This window comes from Equus asinus, chromosome 22, assembly GCF_041296235.1.
Source record: "Equus asinus isolate D_3611 breed Donkey chromosome 22, EquAss-T2T_v2, whole genome shotgun sequence".
Lineage (NCBI taxonomy): Eukaryota > Metazoa > Chordata > Mammalia > Perissodactyla > Equidae > Equus > Equus asinus.
This window is the reverse complement of record NC_091811.1, coordinates 55,325,111-55,334,722: the sequence shown is the minus strand read 5'-3', so window position 1 is coordinate 55,334,722 and position 9,612 is coordinate 55,325,111. Positions and strand designations below refer to the sequence as shown.

Sequence of the window (9,612 nt, the reverse complement as noted above, 5' to 3'; positions counted from 1 at the left end):
GCCAGGAGAGCCCAGCTCCCAGAGACCTGGCCTGACTGTGTTCCTTTGTCCTCTGCCATGAACCCCCTTTCTCTAGGTCCTGCCTCACCATTCCAGGCGTGTCTCCACAGGGAGCTGGGAGGTGGAGGGGACAGAGCTACTATGATGCTCCCAGGAGAGAGCAGGGCTGGGACTATCTGCGGCTGCAGAGGGTGCAGTGCGGGCACATCTCCCGCTTCTAGACCAGGACGCAGATGTTCCCTCTGTTTTCTCTTCCCCTTTTGTTTGCCTCTTCCTGACTTTTTCTCTTATCGTCCTTTCTCCATTCCCATTTTTCCCTTTCTACCATCTTCTCATTCCTCTCTCCCTTTTTCCTCTCCGTTTTTTATTTCCTGGTTTCTAGGAGTAGATAGCTAATAAGAGGGTTTGAGGGAAGAAGTTGAGAGGGAAAGAAAAGCACAGATATTTTCCTCTTCCCCTTTGGAAGTGTGGGGAAAGGAAAACCGCCTATCTCTCTTCTTGGGGATGGAGCGTCTCCCATCCTCAGCCCTCCTGATTCTCTCAGCAATGATGTCTAAAACAAGGATTCTTAACCTTGAAAAGCAATTTCTATTTTTATTGTGCTCTTCATGATTTTGTATGTGAAAGAGACCCTTGCCATCCCCACAGAAACAGAGTCAGTTCTCTTTGTGGTATTTTTCTGTTAAAAAAAATTCAAGACAGTCACTTTTGAGAATTTTATAATCCTCCTTGAGATGACTGGAGTCTTGTAACAAGACTAGAAATCCACATCTTTAGTGTCCAGCTAAAACAATTGGATCCTTATTTCTGCCTCAATCTTTTGCTGCCTTTCAGCATGGGAGTAAAAACTTCCTCCTTTGGAGATCTCCATTGCCCCATTCATCAGCCTAAGGGATCAGAGGGCAGGTAGAAACCATCTTGCTGACCCCCCTCCCCATGTCTCTTTCACTCAAAGCAGAAAAGAGAGTTTCTGGTTTGGATTAAGGAGTGGGTCAGCTGTGGTTGGGGACGAAGTTGCAAGCTTGGATAAAGGAGGTGGAAGAGAGTGAGGAGGCGGCACAAGCTTGTCCGTGTCAAAAACTGGGAGACTGGAATGAAACGAGGACGTTTGGGAGATGAAGGCTTAGAAAAACAGATGATGTGCAGGGGACCCGTGCGTGTGCGTGTGTACACCAAGACACAGATGCGGGGAATGTGGAAGCTCACGGAGGGCCTGCATCCTCGGCCTCCAGGCAGAATGTCTTCTTCACCCGGACACAGACGGCTGAAACTTCACTTCTGAAGGGCTCTGGGCAATGAATCAGCTTAGCGTTTACCCTCATGTGTTCTGAGTTAGAATAGTCTTTGCTCTGGACTGCATGACTCCCCTGAAAATCTAAAAAACATTTCTGATCACTTTAAGATGCCCTTCTGCATCCTGAATGACTTTAATTTCCACCCTGGTGTAGGGGTGGAGGGCCTGGAATCCTGATGTTTCCTTCCCTCCATCCCCAGACCACCTGAGGTGGTCCCAGGAAGTGTATGAGAGGGGAGCATATATAGGGGGGCAAACTAGGGGGTTGGCAGTACAGGTGTCTCATTGGCTGCAGGAGGGGTACCCTAATGCACATTAGAGATTTCTCAGAACTGAGTCGCTGTTGCTTTCTCCAAAAAGAGATGGGGCAAAGAGCTTCCCTTTCCTCCCCACAAAACGGCAGGTCTGTGTGTGTGCGAGTTGGAGGGATGTGTTAATTTGAATATCACTCTCTGAATACATGTTTGTGTTCATTTGAATATATTAAATTCCATTGAGTCCAAGTTGAGTCACTAATAGAGGGGAAGCAATGGCCTCAGTAATTCAAGGCAGTAGATAATCCCCAAATCATTTATGAATATGATTGAAAGGTGCTTTGGACTATGCTCTGGATGGGCTGTGGAAAATGTCTTATGGGCTTCTCAGGGCCAAGAGGAAGAAGTCATTAAGGAAGGTGGAGGAAAGCTGCTCTTAGCTCTGTACCAGGACAGCCATACAGATCGGAAGCAGAAAATTGCAGGTGATGTGTCTGTTCAGGTGGAAAGCCAGGAGGCCGGAGAGGGCTTCAGGGGCAGCATGCTAGCAGAAGGCCAAGGGCACAGGGCGGCAGGATAAAGTGTGGATTGAGAGAGGGTAGGAAACAATATAAGCTCACAACTGACCTTGCTCCAGACTTAGCCAAAGCACCAGCCCAGAACAGCCCAGGCACTGGGAAAGAATCATTAGGTGAGAATTCAAGTCAGGCTTTGTCATTCACAGGCTGTGTGATATTGGGTAAATTAATTTGCCTCTCTGGGTATCAGTTTCCTGAGGAGACTCAGTTCAAATGTTGAATAATTATTTAATTTTTCATAAAATATTTTATCTCATAATCATAACAAAAATTGATATAAGCAAAAATTGGAAAAAGCATAATCCTAGCATATTAATATAATACATATTTTTATGTTTGTGTGCTTGACTAGGTTTTGTCCATATTGGCTGTTTTTTGTTCAAATTCGTGTTTTTACGTAGTGTGTGTACCATTTTGTATTTTTTTAACTTAGCATCATAAAATTGTCCTGTAGCACTAAGTACTCTTGACAACAATTGTTTAAAACTCTTATGAATGTACTATGTATGGATGCTCTCAGGAGCTGGTGTCTGGAAGGCCCCCTTCAACCTCTCTGGCTGCTTCATCTCAGCCTCATACCTTTGAAATAGCGGTGGTTCCAGTGTTCCAGTCTCAGCTCCCATCTCACTGTTCCCTCCTCCTGAGATAGCTCATCTGCTCTGATGATTTCAACCACTGCTCATGACAAGGCTCATGACCCCCAAATCTACCCCTCTGGGCCTCAGCTGTTTCTCTGTTTCCTCTGTATCCACTTGCTTTCTGTTGCCTCCTGAGTATTCCGGAGACTTCTCAAAGCAAAGAGCTTTACTGATGGTTACGTGTCATCCCTGCCTTCCGGAGCTCACAGTCTAAGATGCAGTTGGTGCTGGGGGATGGGCATTCCAGATTTTCTGGTCATTACAGATGACCAGATGGTCATTACGGAAAGATGACGGTGAACAACGATGTGAACATAAGTTAGAGAACGACATGATATGACATCGAGGGAGGCTGGATTTGTCTCCATCATCACCAACGAGTGTGAAACTCACCAAGAACACCAACAATGAATAGTTCACAAGACCTTCCCTGCCCAGAATGTCTGGCCACCTCTGGCCGCAACCCCACAGTCCTGCCTCTAGCCCTCCTGCTTTCTGCATTGCACTGTCCTGGTCTCGATACCCTATCAGTGAGGCTGCCCCAGCAGCGGAGGTTAGACGTTATCTACGTCCCTTGAAGAAGTGAAGGTATTGGTTTCTGAGTGGGATCTCCAAAAAGTGGCTCAAATCACTATGGCCCTGGTGGTGTCTCAGGCCTGGGAGGGGAAGCAGAGAGGACAGAGGTGGGGAATTCGAGGGAGATGATGGAGACCTCCCCTGGGAGACCAGGGAAAACATCTGGGATGGAGAAAGGATACGGTTTCTAGAGGGTGAGAAGGATGGGAAGAAACTAAGCCCAAGAAGAAAGAGGAGAGGAAACGGAAGTAGAAAGGGTGGCTGCACAAAAGGAGAGGAAAAGAAAAGAGAGTGAAAAGAAAGGTGAGAAGGATAAGGTGTGATAGGGAGTGAGGGAAAAGTCACCACACGAGGGAGGGGCGCCTCCTGGACATTGTCATCATGAAAGAAGGTAAGGAGTCTCAGCAGGGACAACCTCACCAAGCCCTCCTGTCTGTGGGATGGGGTGAGAGGCCTGGACATTCCTGGGGTGCCCAGCCTGTTGGATGTCATAATCCCTGACACACACACAAGTCAGCCTCCTATAAGATAACTGAGTAGTCAGTTGTCTCACTCAGAGAAGATGCCTGGTGGGGCTCTATGGGTGAGAGTGGGCTGGAACTCTGTATCAGTTCCCTCGATGTTAGGCACCACCCCTGTCTGGTGTGAAGCTGGGTCCAGGCTGCATCTCTTGGTGAGATAGGACTGGGTGTGTGTGTCCAAGGGGATTTCAGGGTTAGGATGATGGAGTTTGGCACCAGCTCAAGGAAGTTTGCACCGGACTGGAAATAGAGCTGGGATGAGGGAGGCTCTGACCTGAGAAGGGGTAGGGCAAACCCTGGGCAAAGTCAGAGGGATCAGACAAGCATGGAGCAAAGTGGAGCTTTCTATGGATGAATGCATTTACACCTCACAACTCTGAGAGGAGACTGAGCCCTCTGTGATCTGCCCGAGGTGTCCCAGTTGATTAGTGGTAGAGCCAGGCCTGGAACGCAGGTCTGTCTTCCCCAGAACTCTCTGCTGTGTTCTGTTTGCAGAGGCTTTGGCTGTGCCCCTCCCAATCCGGAGATGCCTATTTATGGCAAGATTGGCCATGATCAAGGGCACACTGGCCAATTAGGGGCCCTGGGAGCCTGCTGTAAATTAGCCAAGGGAGCACAAAGCCACTGGAAGAGACAGGGGGCATAGGGGTGGGGGTAGGGGGTGGGAGTGAGGGTGTCTGTGAATGGGACACCAAGACATGCCTGGGAGGGAACCGGAAGAACAGGGGAGGGAGTCGGCGACCAGGACTCAGTTCTCAGAGGATGGCCCAGAAGGCTCACCTGCCAGTAGCCATTAAGCTGCTGGAGGTGATTTGGGGGTTTGTGCTGCCCCCTGGTAGCCATTGAGGGAACAGCAGTGAGGACCCTTAGGCAACAAACAGGTATGACCTCTACCCTACTGGATGAATGCCTTGCTGTCTATGCATTCCTGCAGAAGGCATACTGGTGAAATTTGAGGGCCTGGAAACCTCAATCCCTTTAGCTTCTTGGCTCAGATTGTTCGTGGAGGTGCTTTCATCCCCAGGGGAAGGGGGCAAGATGGATCCCCAAATCGTCTGTCTGGACCTCAAGGAATCCAACCCTTTTTGACAGGTAGTACACATTTCATGAACTAATTCATTCAATTATTATGAAATCCCTATTAATAGTCAATGTTATTCCCATTTTGACAGTTGAGGAAACAGCCTCAGCAAGAGGAAGTTAATTTTTCCAAGGTCATGCAGCACTAGAGTTTGAACCTAGGCCTCTTGACTCTGAGTCAGGTGCTCTGTCACTGCGCCAGCTCCCCCCACTCATAATCCTCCTGGCTTCTCACCCCTCACCCCCTTGGGGGTGCCTGGAGAGGTATGAGAGGACCCAAAAGGACCGGGGAGAGGGGCTCTCCTGTGGGCTCACAGAGGTCATGTGAAGGCCACTTGGGACCAGTGGAGCCCTGAGTGTCTGTATGTGTGTCATATTCCTAGTGCCTGGGACAACTGCAGCTTTATTCTTCATTCATTCATTCACTCACTCATTCAGTATTTCTGAGCATCTCCTGGGACCAAGCTCTGTGGGAACTGGGACACAGCAACGAAGTGAGAGAAATTAGGGAGATCTCCCCAGAGGACAGACAAGAGGGAGGGGCGGTCCAGGTGGAGACGAGGCGCAGGTAAAGGGCAGGCAGAGGGAGAGAGCTCACGGGGAGTCTGATGACTCGCCTGCAATTTTGTGTAACTGAAGCACAGGCTGTTGTGGGCCTGGGTCTGGCTACGATGCAGGAGACAAAACTGAAGATAAAGAAAGGAGGGATGCGGCAGAACGTGAGGGGCTTTTCTTGGCGAGAGTGAGCAATATAAGCTTTATTCTGCAAGCCTAGGGGGTCTGCAGTGTTTTAAGCTGTTGACCATGATCAGACCTGTTTTCTAGCAAGGTACCCACGGAGGCAGGACTGCCACCTAGAAGGCTACCACTAGTCCTGGCACGAAAATCTGACCAGAAGCCCCCGGCCCGAGGCGTCAGAGAGACGTGAATAGATTTAGGAGACAATGACCCGGTCGAGTCCAAGAGAGATGGAGGAAGGGGGATCTGGGGGTTCAGGCCTGGCCTGCGGCTGCAGCTGCAGCTGCGGCATGCGAGGCAGACAGACGCCCAGAAGGTGGCGCTAGGCGGGGCAGGGCCGGACAGCGCCGGCGGCTGCTCAGGGAGGCGTGAGAACCCGCGGCCCCCGGGGCGCGAACAGGCGCGGCGGCGGCGCGGGACCCGCTCGCCCGGAGCCTCCCTCCACGAATTTATGGCCCAAAGCCGGACGCAGCTGTGCGCAGCTGGGGATGCAAATGTATGCACATTTGCATTGCCCGGGCCGGGCTTGGTAGCTAACAGCGTCAAAGGGTGGGGGAAGGGGCGCAGCACTGTTAGCGCGCTTCCGCTCCCCAAAGGAGCTCAGACGCGAGTGGGGGTGGGATGCATCTTCTCAGGAGTGCAACGATCTATCGTGACGAACGTGGGGTCCCGTCCCTGTCCTCGATGACCTTGCGCACCCCCCATCCCTCCTAAGGGTGGGCAGAGGGACGGCCCCTGGCGCTGACACTACCTGAGCCCCCGGCTGGGGAGAGCTTCCTTCGCTGTGAGCGGGAAGGAGCCGCAGGGCAGGGGCTGAGGATTCCTCGGAGAACTCGGAGAACGCTCTCCCCACTGCCAGGGAAGGGGAGGGTCGGAAAGCCTGTCTTCTTTCATCCCTTCATCGCAATCCATCCTCCTGCTTCCCAGCCGCTTCGAGAGAAGTCCTTCCAGGAATCTAACCACAGTTTCACTTGCTACTGTTTGTGTTTTATTTTTCCTTGTGGTTTGGCGAGAAGACTCTATTCCCGAAGTCCCAGTTATTGGGTTTTGATGGTATGGGAATGGGTGGAGGATTTCGGGGCATAGCGAGCCACGAAGGCCCCCTAGAGAACAAGTCCCTACCCCAGGCAGGATAGCAGGGAGGCTGGGCAGGGGACTGTCATCTCCCGGCTCTGGCCTCCTTTCTTCGCCGGCTCTTCTCACAACAGCCACAAGGGGTCTTCCTTGCGCTAAGAATGGGAAATCCTGCGCTGGGCTCGAGCGCTGGGAGGCAGCGGCGCCTGGCGCAGTGTCCTTTCTGCGGCCCCTGAGCACCCAGACCCGCCGGCGTCTGCCCACCCCCGCCCTACCCCAGTGGCTTCACCCAGTCACCGACGACCTTCAGCTCTCTTACCCTGCGCCCTGGACTGGAGATCGGCACTCCTGGATCTCCCGCTCCTTCCTCTAAGCCTAGGGAGCCGCCGGAGGGGCTGGGAGTTGAGGCGAGGAACTCGGACCGGAGGCATAGTAGGCGCTCAAATAGTTTTGAGATCAATGACAGAATGTGGCGGCGTCCTGTTCAGAAGCTGGGGGTGGGTGAGATGACCTAGGTGCGGTGGAGCAGAACTCCCATAAACAGAGGGGCACCACAGAGGCAGTGCAACTTCCCACCGAGGAAACTGAGTCCATCTACGCGCCCAGGCGCGTGGTACTTGGATACTGGTACGGCCGGGGAGGTCCTGTAGTGAAAGGGGAAATTGGAAGGGAGGGGGCAGCCAATCAGAAAGCAATCTTGGATTATCTTGACGGTGAAAGCCGGCAGAAAGCAAAGATAGGGGCCCTTAAAGGGAAGCCTTGTCAGGATGGGGAAACGGGATGTCAGCGTGGAAGAGGGAATGGAGCTTTGGATTATTTAGCTAAGAGAAGGAATGTTAAAGCACCGACTTGCTCCGCTGAGGACAGAACTTGTAAGGTTTAGCTGAAGTTGCAGCAGGAGGAATGGTGGTCAGACACCAGGAAGGACTTCCCCGTTGGAGTCAGACCTGAGGGGATGGTGTAAAGGAATGATGACGTCGTTCCCGGGGGCTGAAGGCGAATTACCTGCAACCCCCGCCCCCTTACTGTGGAAACTCGTAGGGGCAGGAGAGATAATATGGTTAAAGTTGGCGGAAGCCTAGGTGGAGGCGGCCGTCCTTCCCGCACGAAAGGGGCTGCGGGGCCCGAGGGGTAGGCGGCGAACGACCAGGTGCTCTCACTCTCACCGCCCACCGGGACAGACGCCTGGGTGGCCCCGGGACCTGGCTCCACCCAGGGCTTGCCGGGGACCTCTCCCCAGCCGGATGGGGCGGGCTGTGTCTGGATGAGTCCGAGTGTCGGACCCCACATGGGCAGCGCCGACCTCCTCGAAGATCCGCAGAGGGGCTCCGGCGGCACCTCGCCCGCCTGCCCCCCGCTTTGGCGCGCTCAGGGCACTTCCAGAAACGTCCTTCCTGTACCCCTATTCCTGTTCCGAGGGCTCCTTCGGGAACCTTGCCCTGCTTGCGCCAGCCGGGCCGGAGTCCTCTCGTTCCTCTGTTTCCACTGGGTGACCCTCTGTGAACAGGGACCACACCTTGATTAGCACAGAGTAGGGACACCAAATATAGCCTTGGGGTGGAAGCCAGGGTTTAAGTCTTGCACTTACTAACCCTGCGACCTGCGTTTGAAGCCTCCATTTCCTCACCTGTGAAATGGGGCCGTACTCCTGTCCTGTTCGGTTGAAAGGAGGACTGCGTGAAGTAATGGAAGGGAAAGCAATTTGTTGTATGCAAATGAGAGCCGAGTTCGAGCCACACCCTCCCTGCGTGCGCAGGCGTAGGTACACCCACACTCACACATGCATGTTGAGGGTGCTGGGGGGTCGCCGGAGGAGATCGAGCAAAAGCTGGAGAGCCAACGGTCCGAGAAGCCGGAGAGGGAGCCCAACAATGCGACGGGTGGCCCCAGAACTGGCTGTCCCAGACCTAGACGGCTTCTCCAGGGCGGGACCCCCGTTCCCTGGGGGATTCTGAGCGCAGCCCAGCGCGCGCGGCGGGAGAGCGGGAGGGGAGACTCCGCTGCGGAAGCGGCGAGTCCGGGCTTCCGGGGCCGGCCCGGCAGAGGGCGCCCGGGCCCGCGCTGCCACCTCGCCGCCGCCCTCGCGGGAGCCCTCTCCAGGGCCGGCCCGCCTCCCGCGCGCCCTCTGCTGGCCACAGGGGGCCCCGCCCCGCGGCCCCCTCCCTCGGCCACCAAATGGGCGGGTTTCTGCTTATCTCTGTTCTCCTGGCCACGCCCCCCTGCTGATGGCACACGCAACTCAGACGTCCGACCCTCCAGCCAGGCCTGGCTCTAACTCCCCCGATCCCTCAGCTCTGTGAGGAAGGTCCAGCTCCTCCCCACCCCTCAAAAATGTGGGTGACTCAGAGTCCCCCGTTTCCTGCGCATCTCCACACCCACGCTGGACCGCCGGCGCTGGGCAGTGAGGAAAACCGGAGCAGCCTCATGCTTAGAGTCTCTCTATCCAGACCGATGGAGGTTTGAGATTCAACCTGCCAGCTCCCAGCTCCCTGGCCGCCGCCTGGTCCCAACCTGTCAGTCCTTGCGGATTCTCATCTCAGCCCGGACACGCTTCCGCCTTCTAAGTGGCCGCGGGGCCTACCGCCTCTCCTCTGCACCTCCCACATTCTCCTCCGAAAACAAAAATCAGTGCAGGTCACTCTCCTCCTTAAACCTCTGGTAGCTCCCCATTGCCTGCCAGAAAAGGGCCAGACTCCTGCTCGGCCCCCCTCATCCTTTCTGATCTGGCCTCCCGTCTCACCAGGTTGCCTCCTTGCCTCCCTACTCACGGTTCTGCACACACATCCTGCTCTTCCCTGTCTTTGCACGTACTTTTCTGTCATTACTTGGCAAATTCCCGCTCATTCCTCCAGGCCCAGT

General features: G+C 54.2%; 1 long non-coding RNA gene across 1 annotated transcript; it reads right to left on the bottom strand.

The window, feature by feature from the left end:
• Positions 1-6,644: 6,644 nt before the first annotated feature.
• LOC106828192 (uncharacterized) lies at positions 6,645-8,772 on the bottom strand. The gene is made up of 5 exons (XR_011496942.1): positions 8,532-8,772; positions 8,381-8,426; positions 7,759-8,250; positions 7,073-7,397; positions 6,645-6,908 (listed from the first exon to the last, which is right to left on the bottom strand). It is a non-coding gene; the product is annotated as an uncharacterized lncRNA (long non-coding RNA).
• Positions 8,773-9,612: the final 840 nt, after the last annotated feature.